Genomic DNA, 17,201 nt, shown 5'->3' with positions numbered 1-17,201 from the left:
CTAACTAACATGACGTGCAAGGATGAACATCCCAGGGTCTGCCGCCAGGAAATCCATCCTGTCTGGGGGTCTATCAGAGGGGGCTTCGCAAAGCTGCGCAAGTCGAAGGAATGGACTCTGTGAGGGTTTGATGAGATAGCAATTAATAGCAATTGTAACAGCTAGCAATTATACGGCACTAAGTACACAGCAGGCACTGTTCCATGCGCTTCACACGTTAACTCATCTAACACTAGTCACAACTCAGTGCATTCCGTGCCGTTGTCAGAGATGAGGAAACTGAGGAACACAGAGGCTAAGCAACCAGCCCAACATCCCACAGCCAGTAAGCAACACAAGCAGGACCCAAACCCAGGCAGCCCGGGTCCAGAGTTTGTATTCTTCATCACCAGTTTGAGTCCTTATTACTCTTACGAGTCTTAAGTCTTTCACCTCCGTGAGCTTCAGTTTCTTCTTCTGTGATGTGAGGTGCTTGGACACAATGCCCTCTCAAGCCCCTTCCAAAGCCACTCCTTGGTGCCCTCTTTCCTTCTTGATATGTCCGCGGTGTTGCGGAGCTGGCCGCAGAGTCGGGCCTCACACCCAAAGGTCACTGCTGCCCCATAGCCTGAGGCTCTTTGCGCCCTTCTGGTCTAGTTTCACAGAAACGGAGGAGGTGGAGGGCCGGGAGGCCTAAGCTTGCTCCACGCTCTCCCAGGGCACGGGAAACTGCTCCACAAACCCCACGTCGCGTCCCACGTCGCTTCTGCCAGCATCGAAAGGTGGAAACGCATAAACAGGCGGGGAAAGTCTGGTGTGCTGGGATTCCTCCCTCACACACATACATACAACGTGAAGTGGGACTTTCTCTGACTTAGCACTTAAAACGTCCCAGGCACGATACTAAGAACTTTACATCTATTCAGCTCCTTAACCCCCACGACAGACGTGGAAACCGAGGTTCGGCCAGATGAAGTCACTTTGCCAAGGTCACAAAGCAGGTAAACGTCAGCACGAAGATCTGCACCCAGGTAGGCTGCAGCCTCTTGCTCTTGGTCTCTGATGACTTGGAGGCATCAAGGATCCCCACTGTCACTTGTTCAACCCAGCCCCGGCCGCACGGAGATGCGGGAGACAGAGGCAACTGATGGAAAAGAGAGAGGGAAGGAAGGACGGAGAGGGAGGAAAAGAGAGACAGACAGACAGACAGACAGAGACGGCGGGGGTTGTCAGCCAGTGGTGCCTACAAGTATGGGAACTGGTCATCTGGTTTTCCAGTCTGACACCTGCCCAGGCAGTGCCTGAGTTCTTCCTTCCTCTCGCAGGGAGCAGAGAGAATTGAAGAGAGAGATGGTGGGCGGGGGGCTAGGGGCTGGGGGACAAGGATGAGCACGTTCCCCATGGCTTAGGAGCATGCTAGTTCCTGGTATAAGCACTTCTGACTTCTATTGACTCATTCGATCCCACAATAGCCCCACGAGATAGGAACTTTATAATCCCCATCTTGCAAGTGAGAAAAGTGAGGTGCAGACAGGTTAAATGATTCACCCACAGCCACACAGCCAGCAGGCGTTCCCCTGAGTCTCACCTCTAATGAGTTAATAAGCCAGTTTCCGTGACCATGAATTACCGCTGTGGGGCCGAGTCCAGCAGCGCCGGGTCACGGAAGAAGGAAAGGAACACTGTACTGTGAGTTAGGAGACCTGCTTTCCGGTCCCACTTCTGGTCCCAATTCAAGCAAATTCGGATCTTGGGCAGGTTCGTCCCTATCTCTTAGCCTACACTTCCCATTTATGAAATGACCTGATTGATAGAAATGAGGAACTCATGTAGCAGTGGCGGTAGTAGTAGTCGTAGTAGTAGTCGAAGTAGTAGGAGTATCAGTAGTCGGAATATTAAAAGTGGTAGTGGAAGTAGTACTTGCAGTAATAGAAGTAACAGTAGATGCAATAGTAATAGGAGTAATAACAGAAGTAGTAATAGTAGTAGCAGTAATAGAAGTAGTAGTAGAAGTCAGTAATAGGAGAAGAAGGAGGAAGAGGAGGAAGAGAAAAAGAAATAGTAATAGCAGTGATAAAAGAAGTAGTACTAATACTACTTCCAGTATTAGAAATTCCAGCAGTAATAATAGTGGTCATAGTAATAGAAGCAGTAGTAGTAGTAATAGAAGTAGAAGTAGTGGTAGTAGCAATAAAAGAAGCAGTCCTCAAGGAAGGAGGGGAGGGAGGGAAAGAGGCAGAGGCAGGAGGGAGTAAAAGCACCTACATTCGGCGACGACCCCCGTGTGCCAGGCGCTGTGCCCATGTGTCTAGCGCACTCACTGCTCACAACTCTCTTGGTAGATGGCTGTCTAGCATTACGCCCATTTTACAGATGGGAAAGCTGAGGCTTGCAGATGTCGACCTGTGCAGGGAGGTGGTAGAGTTTGGACCGTGACTGTGATGCGTTGCCAGTTCCTGGAGCGTCGCCATCAGGTCAGCGGCCTCCCACACCGTGCTCCAGAGGGAGGGGCTGTGTCCTTTCAGCTCTTACAATGCTCATTCCAAAAGTCCTGCTACATCTAATGGTCTGACCTCCTTGTCCCCTGAAGTAGAAGGAAACTTAAAACTAACTTCCTTCAGATAAGGTCCTGTCTAAATATTTCCCATGGAACGCCCTCTTTGCTTTGTTTGAAGGATCGGCATGAGACTGGTTGTCACCCAACTCTCTGTTGACATTTCCTTTTTAAAGAACATAGCATACATTCTTGGGCTGGACTCAAACATTCTTACATCTTGTTTTTTCAAAAAACTATTTATGGAAAAACATCATCATCGGAAATGCTAGGTGGAAACCCTGATTCTTTCTTCCTCTGTGATGCAGGGCACAAAATGTCAGCATCTACAATTCCAGGAGAGACGCTCCCCTCTCAGCCCCAGCCCCGAGGACTGGCACAAAGTTCCAGAACGATAATAACCGAGGACATTAGAGGAACACTTAGTGTATTTCAGGTGCTGTGTAAAGCATTTCATATGCATTTTTTTTCTTTTAATTCTCACCATACCCTTACGAGATAGGGTGTTGCCCTCAGCCTCATTTTACAGATGGTGACACTGAAGTTCCCAAGGCCACAAGTAAGTGACAGAGGAGGGATCTTCCACACGGGTCTGTTTGCATCCCCACCAGGACTCCCAGATCGACTAGGAGCAACTGGAAATAACCAGCTAAGGGAATTGAAGTGACTACAGAAGGACTGAAAACTCAATTCAGCTACTGATGCGCAAGAAAACAGTCACGAGAGGCCACTGGCAGCACGCACCATGTAAGACGAGGCAGGAGAGGCTGGGTGAATATCTTCACCTTCGTTCATTCACTGTTCATTCGACAGCCGTGGACTGATCACCTGGAATGCCAAGCAAAGCCGTGGGAACTGGGGGTAGAATGGGAACCAAGGCGGATAGAGTCCCGCCCTCCTGGGAGCTCACAGTTGAGGAGAAGGCAGCGCGCCAATAGACAGTTAGAATCCACTGGGAGAAATGAGATACTTAGATTAACACAGAGGAACCATAGGAATCTGTGAGGGGACCTGATACCGCCTAGGGGGAGGGAGAGTGCAGTCAAGGAAGGCTTCCTGGGATGGTGGAGGGTGGAGGTGGAGGCCTCAGTCCTTTGGGGCTAGATGATATGAGCCACTACAATCTTACAACAATGAACTAAGTCTCCTGGTTCTGGCTCCAGCTCCAAGCTCATCCAGCTACTCCCCAGTTATCATTGGCTTCCCATGGAAGCTTGTCTACAGGGAAAGAATGTCCAGGTAGGAATTAATTCAAATGTAAATTAATAAATTGACTTTCCAGTTCTTACCTATGGCTCTCAAATGAGTCAGCTTATCACCAGTCAGGCAGTCCCCTGGAGCCCGGTCACTTGAGCTTCCACACTCACGCAGTGAAAAGCCAGATGTAGGACATGGTGCCCTCACTGCATGGACCCCTCTGGTTGGGATGGATAACCACCCCAGGAGGCACAGCGCTGCCAGTTAGTGCATCAGTATTCACTGAGCATCTGCATCTGTTAGAATTCTTTCAATTGTGAGTAACAGAAAACCCAACCCAAAGTCTTAAGCAATAAGGGAATTTATTATTTCTCATATCAGAAAGTTCAGAGGACCCAGAGTGATTTAATTCAGTAGTTCAACGATGTCATCAAGTAGCAGATTTTTTCCCCACATTTTTGCTCTGCCATTGCCTTGCTACAGCTCCTGGTGTCTCACGCAAAGATAGTACCCATCAGAAAAAAGGACTTTTCCTGCCCCCTTTTTTATTCCCCGAAGCGCCCCTTCCATCAAAAGATTTCCCTTCACACATCTTGGCCAAAAATGGGCCACATGCCCCTTATAATTAAGTCAAAGTTTGGTTTAAAGAAGAGAAAGAGAGTTTCTTGGACTAGACCCGCTGTGGGGAATGGAGTAGGTGTCTCCACACCCGCCCCATGGCTCTGCGGAGAAGAGCAAAGGGAACCACAGGGCTCTGCCAGCCGGGAACAGTGGGGGAGCTGAGAAACAGATAAAGGTCACCGTCTGCCTCAGGAGCCGTGCGGCTGGCACATAGTAGGAGCTCAATGGGTTTTTTCTGAATGAGGAAAAGGAACAAGCAAGTCAGTCGGGAGGGTTGCAAGAGGTGGGGCAGCTGTGGACACAGAACCCTTCAAGTTGCAAGAAATAGAGACTAAATTCAAAACTAGGCTTCAGAGAAGAGTAAATGGTATGTATTGGTTCACATAATTGAGAAGGCTGAGACTGCACTGGCTTCAGGACACGGCTGGATCCAGGTATCCAAATAATATCTCCAGGACGCTGTCTCAGGTCGTCTCTCAACTCTGCTTTTCACAAGATGGTCAACGGCAGCTGCCGGCCCCAGTCCTCCCAGCTCAACAAGCCCCAGAGGGAGGGCCCCCCACCCACCCGCCAGCACAGGGCCCTGCTCTGACACTCAATGGCCTGCCTCAGACCACGTGCCCATCCCTGACCCAATCCCTGAGGCCGTGAGGGGGATGACGGCTCAGCTCTGTGTCACAGGCCCACCAGGTCTGGGTCACATGACCACCCCATGCGCAGGGGACGGAGGGTGAGGGTGGGTACTCAGAGGTAAGGAGCAGAAGGGGCCATAGAGGCAGAGCAGGCATGAGGTGAGAGAGGCAGGTAGAGGCTGGAGAAAGGGTGTGGCTTGGCCCCCTTTGGCGCCTTCTGTCGTTTCCTCACTGCCTCCACCTGAGTTTTCTTGGGTAAGGAGGAAACAATTGAACAGTCTGTGCATGTCAGCAGTCTCCTCTCCCTGCTGAACAGCAGAACTCACTTCCAAGAACCATTCCCCACCAAGAGTGGGGTGGGTGGATGGGGGATGAAGTTCATGTTTAATTAATGGAAACTGACAGTCTTCAAATGACCTCAGTGGTAAAGACCTCATTTAACCTGGGTTTTGAAAGGGAACACTTAGGAGGTTGTTAACGAGGTTTTGTTTTCCGTGGCTACAGTGAAAATCAAGGGGGAAGTGTAATTGGTGCCATTTGGTTAAAATGAGGCAATTTAATCACTGGCAGATTTGTTGAGATGGGAAAGGGTGAGGACAGGGCTGGCGCAGAGAAAACACGGCAGGCAGGTTTTAACAATGTGCAGGCTGAGTAACATGCCAAGCCGCCTGTCCATTTGGAAAAGGAGTTGGGTTGAACACGTGCGTGGTTTTTATGTAATTCGGAACCCACAGCAAACACACTAATTTCAGGAGGATTTCCAAAATGGGGTCCTCCCACATGAGCCTATAGGAGGCACCAAACATGACAGCCCCCCCAGAGATCACATGACAAACGCAGGAACACAGTGCCACGTAGGTTTGGTTGTAATGTATTCTTTGGCCCAATTTTACCACGTTAAGGCTTTTGTCCTTGCTGATCTCCCACCCAGAATGCCCTTCCCCAGGATCTCAGTGTGGCTGGCTCAGGCTTGGTCTTCAATCTCAACCTAAAAGTCACCTTGTCAGAGATGCCTGACCATAAGATCTAGTTCTCCTGGTACTATTTGGATTCTCAGCATCTCACCAGCTGACACGTATTTGGTTTGTTGGCTTGTCTGTGGACTCATTTATGTTCTGGCTCAAGGGTGGTCCCATACAGGCAGAGCCGTGGTCCAGTCTTGGTGGCCAGTGTATGACCAGTGCCTCTACCAGCGACTGGCACAGCACTGGCACTCGAATATTTGTTGAAAAAATGAATCAACTATCCCTGGCTCCTTCCCCCTGACACTTAGCCCAGAAGGGACCATAGCAGAATTCTTGTTGCTGTATCCTTTTATGCCTCCCAAGCCTTGCCTAGGCTGTTCTCTCTACTGGAAGTGCACAGACTTCCCCACTCTCACGCCCTTGGACAACCTAATGAACCCCATTCATTCTTCGTGGGCTCAGCCAAGGTCACCTTCTCTCTGTAGCTTGCCTCAACCCCCGCCTCAGCCCATGACAGCATCAATTCTGCTCCCACCCCCATCCTGCCACCCTTGAGCGCTCCTGCCTCCCTCTGATCTCACCCAGTAAGGTCAGGGGGTACAGTATAACAGACATAGCACAGGCTCAGACTCAGGCAGCCCCACATTTGAATCTTGGCTCCAATGCTTACTAGCTACAGGTTCAGGAAACTGTGTCTTTTCTCTGGGCCTCAGTTTCCTCATCTGAAAAAATGGAGATCATAAAAACAAGAACCAACAGAATTTCTGGGAGAAGTAAATGAGATTAAGTACATAGAAAATGTCCAGCCCCAGCATCTCACACGATTGTTTTCGAATTCTAGCATTAATCACAGCTATTTGTGGACGTGTGGGTACCGACAGGCGTGAATTCTACAGGGAAGGGATACCATGCTGTTTCTCTTTGCATTCTCATGTCTTGCATTTTGCCTCAAACACAGTAAGTGCTCAATCTGTGCTTGTCAAATTCAATTGAATGCCATTCCAACATGACCGCGGCATTCGAGTGGCTTCTGTACTCCTTCTCCTTGGCCCGCAGCTATCTAGAGAAAGCAAACCCATATGGCTCACGTCTTAAGCAAAACCTTAAGAAGAAATGTTGCCAGCCATGAGAAAATAATCATGCCCCTCATTCCCACACCAAGCAGAATTGTTTTCAATCAAGTGTCTAGTCTGTGCACGCTGCCCTTCTAACCCGTTTATTAGTGTGATTGCACAGAATGAACGGGGAACAACATTCGGTTTGCATCTGGGCCTCTAGCCTCTCTCTGAAATGGATGTGTCTTCACATTCACTTCTCAAGCTGAGGTTTGTTTCCCCCCAAAATTGTTCAGAAAACACAAGACCTAATGTCCTAGCCTTTTGCTGCCTAAAATTGCCAACCTTTCCCTTCTTCAGCCTCAGGGACTATGTCAACTTTAAGATCCTGACCACAGGGCCACAGAGGAACCAGACATGCTAACAAAACATTATTTGCTTCCCTGGTTTCTGGTGCATTCAACAGGAGCCTTCAGCTCCCAGAGTCCCAAGACTCTGCAAATTCCTGTCCCAACCCATAACTTTACCACTCACCCGGGCACCAGTCATTTTCTCAGACACCTAAGGTGGCCCCAGCATCTTATTCCAAGATCTGACTATGCTTCCTTTTTTTCTAACATTACGAATGTGCTTCTTTTTTAAAACATACTTTTCTTGGAAAGATCCGTATGTCCTCATTACAATCTTTCAGCTTGCACCGGAACATAACACGCCCCTTAAAATGCCAACCACAACCGATTAAAACGCTTCAATGCATGCATTGACCAGGAAGGCAATGAGCTATGCTACATCCTTCAAAGACGGTAGTGGTCCTTGGAGGGGAAGGCATGATGGGTGTGAGATCGTAGACGTGCCGTCTGGAGACGATTCTTCATTCAGTAAGTTGTCATTTATTTGGACTATCTTCTCCATTCCATGGATTTTAGGCATGTTTTCTCATTCAATGGGAAAATGGAAGGAATAGGTCATTGAGACCTTTCATTTCTCTCATTCCTGTCATATAAACATGAAGAAACTGCCCTCTCTAAAAATGCTGCTAAGTTAGGGCAGCCCAGGGATATTTCAAGCCTGCATTCTGGCCATTTCTTTCTGTTTTATGTGGCTTCCTGCTCTCACATGGGATGAAAATAGCTCTTTCCATGGCAACACCACATAGAGATATGGCAGGTTTGGGGTTTTTTTTTTTAAAGCAATGCTATTTATCTTGAAACGGAACAGAATTCTCCCCCTTTTTCTCTCAATCCACAATCACACCAGTGTTGGCAGACTCTCCTGAGGGCACGTGAGGACATCTTAGCCATCTTTACCAAGGAATTGTAGCCCTTTCTCTAGTCCCTCATATGAAATTAATCCTGTGTACTTGTCAATAGTTTTTAACTTTGAGTGCTGGAGTCCAAGTTGTTAGCTTGGTGTTCAAGGCCATTCACAACTGGCCCTGCCTGCATCTATATTTTCATATCCTAACACTGCCTACATTTTACTTTACATTCTAATAATACCAAGCTGCTTATTTGGGACCCAAATGTACCTAGGCTTTCATGGCCAGCCCACCATTGTATTATAGTCAAGTTCAACATATCACCTCCTCCCAAACACACAAACACTTACACGCACATATATGCAAATACATAGACACAAAAATCCACTCCCTATAGCATTCGGACAGTAAAGTACAATTTTACTGAAGGTCTGTAGAGAGAAGACTGAAGAAGGGGATTAGACTGTGCATTGTTTGGCCAAATGTCCTTTAAAATTTCCCTTTAAAATATTTCCTCAAAATTTCTTTCCCTATGACAATGGTCACATGTCTCTCTCCCCTGTTTATGCAAAAACTGTTCTCCAGTTGAAGTTAACTCTTTCTCCTCATCCTAACCTCAGCTCAAATATCCACTGAACAAAATAAGGGCCAGGCAGCCAGCTGAGAGGTTGAAACCAGATCATTAGGCAGACCCTGATGACCCAGCATTCCAGGTTGGGGAGAGTTGCTGATGCTCAATTCACTCACCGTGTAATTTACAAACACACCAGGCAGTTCTGACTCTGGGAGTGTACATGCCGTTCCCTCCTCCTGGAGTGCCCTTCCCACATTCCCTATCTGATGAACCATTTAAGGTTTCAAGACCCAGGTCAAGAGTCACCACTTCTGAGAAATCTTGGGGATCTCAGACATGTTTACTCATCCAAAGGGAAAAATGGAAGCCCGGAGCTGCCCACTCTCATTTAGCACTCTTACATGATCCCTGGGTTTTGTACTTGTTGGCACATCCCTAGGCCCTGTTATACCGTAAATTCCTTAAAGGGAAAATTCTTCCAGTCTGAATCTCAGCTGAGCACAATGCCGGGTACACAGCATCTGCTCAGTAAATGTTTGTCAGATGGAATTTTACTTTTACCACACACCTGGGAGTTAGGTGCAGCGGGTGTATATGTTAATAGGAATCGCTGGACAAATTCTTTTTCCTTTCTGAGCCACAGGGTATATGGCGTGTGTGTTCTAAGCATTTTCTGTGCATTAACTCATTCAATCATCACAAGAACCCTACAAAGTAAACACCGCTATCATCTGCATTTTACAGATGATGAAGTTGAAATTTAAGTCTCCCTTCTGCAGTTTTTTGTTGTGGCCCACCCTGGGGTGCCCCTCCCTAGAAGAGGATTATACACTCAGGCATGGCTATGTGACTTGTATTGTCCTATGAAAAGTAAGAAGTGACGTGTGTCATTTCCAAAGCTTTAAGGACCAGCAAGTGGTTTGCCCTGTGTCTTTACCCTCTGAGCAGCCTCTGCTCCATCACCCTGGGTCCCAGAGCAAAGACGACATGGAAGAGAAATGCAGCTGACCCATGCATGGGGCCAAAGAGCAGAAGAAAGAAATAAACCTTTGTTTTTGTAAGTCACTGAGATTTGGGGGTCGTTTGTTACCTCAACATAAATTAGCTTAAGCTGACTAACGAACTCCACAAACCTGGTCTTTTTTTGATGTTCCCATGTCAGTGAATGAGATTAACATCCATCTAGCCACATAAGCCATGAATCTGGAATTTATCTCTGGTGCTTCTTCTCCCCCGGCCAAAAAAATTCCAAGTCCTGTCAGTGCACTTCCTAAATCTCCCTAGAATGGAATGCCTCCCCTTCTCTCTTCATCTGCAATACCACTATCTTAGGTCAGACCACTATCATCTCTTCTCTTGACTGCTCAAATGAAATATCTGAACCCCCCCAGCCCCACACCCCACCATCTTTCCCTCCCTCCAGACTATCCTCCACAGATGCTCTGTTATAAGGACAGCATCAATCACGTTACCATGGTGCTTGGAAATCCTCAATGCCTTCCCATCGTTCTCAGGGGACGGAGCGATATCCTTAACTTGGCAAGTCCCTCCATGACCTGGCCCCTGCCTGCCTCCCCGGTCTCGTCTTATCCCACCCTCTCACTTAGACTCAGTGATCCAGCCACTCTGATCTTCTTTCCACTCTTAAACAAGCCATGTTATCTTCAGCCTTCAGGACTTGCATATGCCTGTTCCTTCTACCCGAGGTTCTATCCCCACTACCCACCGTCATTCTCCAGCTCACTACTCAAATGTCACTTCCTTGGGGAAGCCTACCATGAGCCCCACAGTTTGGGTCAGGTCCCTTAATTAAGTGCTTTCATTGGTACTTCCCTTTCATAATACTTTTCACAGTGGCAATTTTAAATGTATTTATAGGATTGTTTTATGAAGCTCCTCCCCGACTAGACCACAAGCTTCGTGTTCATGAGAATCATGCCAAATTCATCTTTTAATCTAAACACCCAGCAATTTCTGAAACAAGGCAGATGCTCAAATAATAATTGATGAGTGAGGAATGAATGAATAAGGAAAATGAAGACCCTTTCCACTTGGATATCCTAGGCCTCGTAAAAACTGAAAAATACACCACCTTGCTATGCCCTTCAGCAGGAAAAAGACAATTCCCCGTTCAATTTGTTGGGTCAGAAAACCCCAGATACCACGGTAGTAATATTTTTGTCAGTGTTTCCAAAGATATTTTCATATGTAATCTCATCCACTTAGGCCCTCTGGCCATGCAGATAAGAAGTTAAATTCAGGATTGCTCTGGACGCTGGCCGTGGACCTAAAGCAAATAAGATGAACGTGAGTACAGACGAGTAAGTCTGCGGCTCTGCAGGCCTGCAGTTAACTCGGTCATGAGCAAAAATGGACTGCTTGTCTTTCGGAATGCGTGCTCCAGAAATGGAGCACTGCCTGATATTTTCCTTCAACAACCGGCCAGGACTTCGGGCATCCCAGGGGCATGGGCTGAGCAGTTTCATATAAACAGTACCAGAGGCCCATACAGGGGCCCCTGTGTTTTTCTGGGCCACCGATCGTGACATTGGCTGTGCCACTGCTCTTACTGACGGTGGTCAGAAGGAGGAGGGCTGGGCCAGCTGCCAGGAGATGCTCTGCGATCAGCAAGGCTCTGTTTGTTATTTCAGGGTCCCAACCTGAGTTCTAGAAAACAGCTTCCTTGGACAGGGGAGCCCGAGAGTGAGCAGCATGGTACAATGAAAAGAGCCAAGTTTGGCCCATTCTCTTGGGTTCAAACCCCAGCAGAGCCACTTATTAGTGATGTAATATTGGGCAATTCACTGCGTTTCTCTAAGGCTTAGCATCTTCATCTGCCGAACAGAGGGTAGGGTCAGGATAATTCTTTCTACCTCTGGGAAATGATGTAATGGATATGAAGTGCCTAGCACATAGTAGGTACTCAATGAACATCCACATCTTCTCTCCATCCCGAATCCTTCTTCCAAGCATGTAGCAGAGTCAAATCCTCAGCTTTTATTTTAACAACTGAGAGTGATTCTCTGAACCTCATCCTTTCATCCCGACTTTAATGGAAAGGGTGAAATTTTATTAGCTCCTTTAGAAGTATAACAAATGAGAGTGAACTTTATGAAAATGCATGGAATATTACAGAAATGGCTGAATGTTGAGAAGTATCCTTTCTTCTGTTGCAGAAGCAATAATATCAATGTCTATCTCTTCTTGAGTGCCTCCCAGGGGCCAGGCACTGAAGGAGTCATTTGCACCCCTGCTAGCAGTGTGACCTTGGGCAAATACCTATCTATGCCTCGACTATATCTACTGTAGGATACAGATCATAATAACACCTTCTTCGTAGCGTTGCTTCAGAGACTAAGGAAAATACTCTATTTCACTGAGATCCGCTTAGGACTGTCTGAACATTAAGTGCTCAGTAAATGGTAGATCTTGCTGTCATTCATGAGCATGCTAGAACAAACACACTGGCTCCCAAGAGTAGACTATGTGCATTTCGTCCCAACTCTGTGCTTAGTCACTTCACACAGATAGCTTGAAATCAGATAAAGTGGACGAATTTAAATCACGGAAATCAGAAAACACTCCTAATAAGGACTACTTATTTTCAGAGAGCTAGTTATTAGCTATTTACCAGCATATCACTCTAATTATTCTTTCTATTTTCCCAATGAAGCGATGAGGCTTCTGGAGAGGTTAAGTGACCTATCCAAGGTCACACAGCCGGTAAACGGCAGAGTTAGGGCTTCAATCAGGTCCATCTCACTACAAATCCCATGGTTTTTTCCACAATAAATGTGTTGACATTTAAAGTAAAGGAAGAGGTTGGGGGCCAGCCCCGTGGCCGAGTGGTTAAGTTCACATGCTCTGCTTCAGCAGCCCAGGGTTCGCCAGTTCGGATCCTGGGTGTGGACCTACGGACGGCTCATCTTGCCAGGCTGTGGCAGCACCCCACCGAGGAGAACTAGAATGAACTACAACTGGGATATACAACTATGTACTGGGGCTTTAGGGAGAAAAAGAAAAGAGTAACACTGGCAACAGATGTTAGCTCAGGGCCAATCTTCCTCACCAAAAAGCATACTTTAAAATATATAAATAAAGTAAAGGAAGAGGAAGCAACCTGTGTTTTTAATAGGTTCCTTATGTATCACGAGTGTCCTAAAGAGAGTCAAAATATCTGACCTATTGTTTTGAACTTTAGCATTTACTCTCTAACCATGCTTCACAAGTGTTAACTCATTAAATCCTATAAGGTATTTCTCATTATTGTCCCACTTTATGGATGAGTTAACTGAGGCAGAGGGAAGCTGAGTAACTTGTTCAGGGTCACACAGCAGAACAGAGAGTGAACCCAGATACTCTAACTGCAGAATCTGTGTTCTTAGCCATGGGGCTGGACTGTGTCTCTCCATTAACAAGAAGCATTTGAGTCAAGCTTCAGCACAAAATCTGCCCCCCTCCTTTGCCCTGGGAACTTAGCAGCACTTTTTTCACTCCTTGAATGACAGAGGAAATATTTGTGGACGCCCCACAAGCGCACCATGCGGGCAGAAGCCAGTTTGCACAAGGGCCTGGCATGCGGGACTCTTCAGTCAGCAAAATGCTAGTCATTTCTCGAGCCTCCACTTTGAAGCAAGCTGTCGCGCTGCTGAGGGTTGACAGCTGGAGCCTTGAGCGGGCAGCCAGCGTGGGGCGTGGGAAAGAGCTGCATCCCCTTTTTAACTTTTTATTATGCAAACTTTCAAATATTCACAAAACAAAAGAAAATGATCATTTTTGATTCAAGGATGGACTTCTTTACCCGGTAAAAAACTGGAGAGTGTTCAACTCACACATTTAGGAGGTAGATGAGGCAAGTCCAGATAGAGCACAATTCCAATCGCCCCTCCCCACGTCCACTGCTGCAACCTTAGCCCCGGCTGGTGGACCACTGCCTGGAAACCACGGTGGCCTCCTGACGGGTCTCCCGGCTTCCACTCCTGCTGCCCCAAACCCTGTTCTCCATAAAGCAACCACACTGAGCCTCGGGAAGTACAGATTACATGCCAGAACACCCTTACTGAAGCCCTCATACAAGAATCAGATCCAAACCTTTGCCATGGTTGATGAAACCCCAAGTGATCAGCCCTCAGCCAATATCCTCGACCTCGTCTCCCACCTTTATTCTCACAGCTCCAACCAATGGGCTTTCGTTCAGTTCCTCAAAGAGGCCAAATTTGTTTTTAAACCTCAGGGCCTTTGCACCTGCTGTTTCTCTACCTTAAATGTTTTTATTCCACCCAAATGGTGATATGGCTGGCTCCTTGTCTTCATTCAAGGCTCAACTCAAATACCACTTCTTCAGAGCACCGTCCTTGACTGCTCCATTTAAAACACTCCCCTGGCACATTCTAGCCATGTTTTATTTCCTTCATGACACTTGCCACGTGCTTATGCCATTTCTTCATTTAATTGTTTATTGGTTCTCTCCAGTGGCTAGAATGTAAACTGCATGAGAGCAGGGACTTTCTCAAGTCACAATTGTCTCTCCGGTGTCTGAAACAGTGCCACTACCTGACACGTATTCAATATTTATTGAACGAACTACTAATAAGTGATGAAAATGAATACACAACAGTGATGACACCCACCCAGAGTCTGACGGTCTAGGAGTTCCTTTCCCGAATAGTAGGTTGTTGTAGAAATGATTCATGGTACCACTTCTGAATGGAGGAAGAGGTCCCTAGAACTGAGTGACATCTAGTGGGAGGTCCTCAGCAAAGCAAAGTGTCTTGTGGGGCTACGAGGGATCTGCCATTCTGCCTGCACTACATCTTCAGATTGGAAGGAGGAGGTGACAGACAGACCCTCTGCTCGTCACGCCTTTGTGTAAGTATGGCAGGACCTGTGACTTGCTTCTAATCAATTGAATACGGCAAAGGAGATGGGCGCTCCCTCCTGCGATTACAGTGTGTTAGATAAAGACTCCATCTCAGCAGATGGAGCAAAAGACTCTCTCTCTGCTGCTGGCTGCTTTGCTGTAAGAGGGCCGATGCAGAGGGCCATGTGGCAAGGAACCGCAGGTGGCCCCTAGGAGCTGAGGGTGGCCCCCAGATGACAACCAGAGAGAAAACGGGGCCTCTGTCCTACAACCACAGCAGACGGATTCTGCCAACAACCTGAGGAACCTCAGAAGTGATTTTTTCCACAATTGAGCCTCTGACGAGACCCCAGCCCTGGCTGATGGGACTCTGAGCAGGCGACCCAGCTAAACTGCGCCCGGGCTCGGAACCCACAGACGCTGTGAGGTAATTAACATTTGTGTTGTTTTAAGCCACTAAATTTGCGGTAAATTGTTACGCAGCAATAAAAAACTAATACAGAAGAGACTGAAGTCATTCATTCATTGGTAGAAAGAAAGTCCCCTTCACTAAAGATCTCTGCGCTAAGGCTGGCTCAGAAAAAACTGGGATTTACAGATCCCTGCAGTCAAGAAAACAAAGAACATGATGCTTTTATTTATGATCCCAGAGGCAAAGTTTGTTAATCAACGGCCAATACGGTTATGATGTTCCCTGGTAGTTAGCATTAACTTAAGCAAAATGTCCCTATGGACTTGTCATCTGGAATGGCAGGAGAAAGCAGGTCAGGAAGACTCGCTCCACTCCCCAGCCAGGCGTGGGAGGGACAGAGTCCCCAGGGATGATGTAAGTAGTGGCCGCTACTGAGAAGAGAACAGAGCAGACTGAGACCCTGGAGCCTGTGGGAAGAGAAAGAAAGACAACATTTTTTTGTGTACGACATGGGCCCCAAATGGAAAGAGGTGCTTAGCAATAAAGGAGCCACTGGTGGGCCCCAGCGTAGTAGCTACCTTCTCTTTCGTCTCTCTCTGTGAACCAGTTGTAAACATCTTCAGATCACGGACTTGCTCAGGCAGGAGTTGAAGGGCATGCAGGGCACCTATGGTCATGGGCTCCCTGGCACTCCAGTCCAGTAGGTTGAGCTGGGCTCACCGGAAGTTATATGACGATGCTGGAAAGTACCAGCACCGGGCTGAATTCTGAAAGTGAGTGGGGTTTTAGGTCCAACCACTTCCCAAACTCCTGGGTAAGTTTCACGACACACTTGTTATGGTCCCGTGGGGACTATCTCCATCTCTCACAAGTCATTAAAGTCAGTGCCTTGTGATGGCTGCCACCAGGCACCAAATATATTTTTCAAGTGAAAGTACAAATATGTAGCACAGAGGCAAAAATATAACCCATCATAAATAGAGCCGAGGGATCTGTATATGTCCTAGGATACTATCTTCGTAGATACTGGGAATCTCCATCCAAAACATGGAGCGTTTTCCTCCGAGGTTATGAGTCAGCTGCCTGGTGTGTCTGTCAGGCATGCTCCAGCCACACCCTGGGTTCTGTGACCTTTAGGAGCAAGGAGAAGGGAACACACGTTAAGGGAACAAGAGGACTGAGGAGCTCTCTGGGAAGAAAAAGGGGTTGCAGAATCAGGAGGGAGAGGAACAGGAATGAGGGAGAAAAGTCATTGGAATAGGATTGGCATGAAATCAAAAGGGAGAGGGCTAGACCACGCTTAGGCAAGACCGTCACTCACGAATATCAGCTTGCCCTCAGCAGTGACCACTGCCCTGGAGAAGTGGTTCTCAAAGTGTAGTTTCTGATGAACAACATCTGCATTACTCAGAAATTTGTTGAAAGTACAAATTCTCGGGCCCCACCCCGGGCCTACTGCATCAGAAATTCTAGGGGTGGGGCCCAGCAGTGTGTGTTAACCAGCCCTCCAGGGGACTCTGAAACAAGCTCAAGTGTGAGAACCACTGCTCTCAGGTATCCAGTACCCTCAGGTCGTCTCTGAGGTGTCCAGTCGCTGCTCCATCTCAGGAATAACCAGGCTTTGTCCATATTCTTCTCACCTCCCCTCATGGAATTGTATGAGTTGTATCTGCCAGCCTTTTATCACTACTTTCTCCAGACCAAGCCACCTAATTCACACTCAGGTGTTAACAGTTGCCAGAAATTGACTCACCGGCCCCAGTTCTTCTCCCCTCCCTATAACTGGTACCCTTGTCATGAAGCCATGCAGACCCTCCACAAAAGGCAGACGATATGGCCCCATCCCTTTTCTTTGAGCTTGGTCACGTGACTTGCTTTAGCCAATAGGATGTTAGCGGAAGTGACTCAAACAGGGGCTTGAAATGTGATTGTGCAGGTCAAGCTTATCCTGACACCTCTGCCATCCCCATGAGATGGGCTCCCCTGGGGACACGCTGCCCCTTCAGCCTGGTCCCAGAATGAACACAGGTGGAGCAGAGCCAAGCCAGCCACCTAAGCTGATGCACATTCCTATGAGCAAAATCAGTCCACATT

General features: G+C 47.5%; 1 long non-coding RNA gene across 1 annotated transcript; it reads right to left on the bottom strand.

The window, feature by feature from the left end:
- Positions 1–15,308: 15,308 nt before the first annotated feature.
- Positions 15,309–16,238, bottom strand: LOC139076105 (uncharacterized). The gene is made up of 2 exons (XR_011527377.1): positions 15,686–16,238; positions 15,309–15,574 (listed from the first exon to the last, which is right to left on the bottom strand). It is a non-coding gene; the product is annotated as an uncharacterized lncRNA (long non-coding RNA).
- Between the last annotated feature and the right edge of the window lie 963 nt (positions 16,239–17,201).

The sequence above is a fragment of the Equus przewalskii genome, chromosome 15, assembly GCF_037783145.1.
Source record: "Equus przewalskii isolate Varuska chromosome 15, EquPr2, whole genome shotgun sequence".
Lineage (NCBI taxonomy): Eukaryota > Metazoa > Chordata > Mammalia > Perissodactyla > Equidae > Equus > Equus przewalskii.
This window is presented reverse-complemented; position numbering and strand designations above follow the sequence as displayed.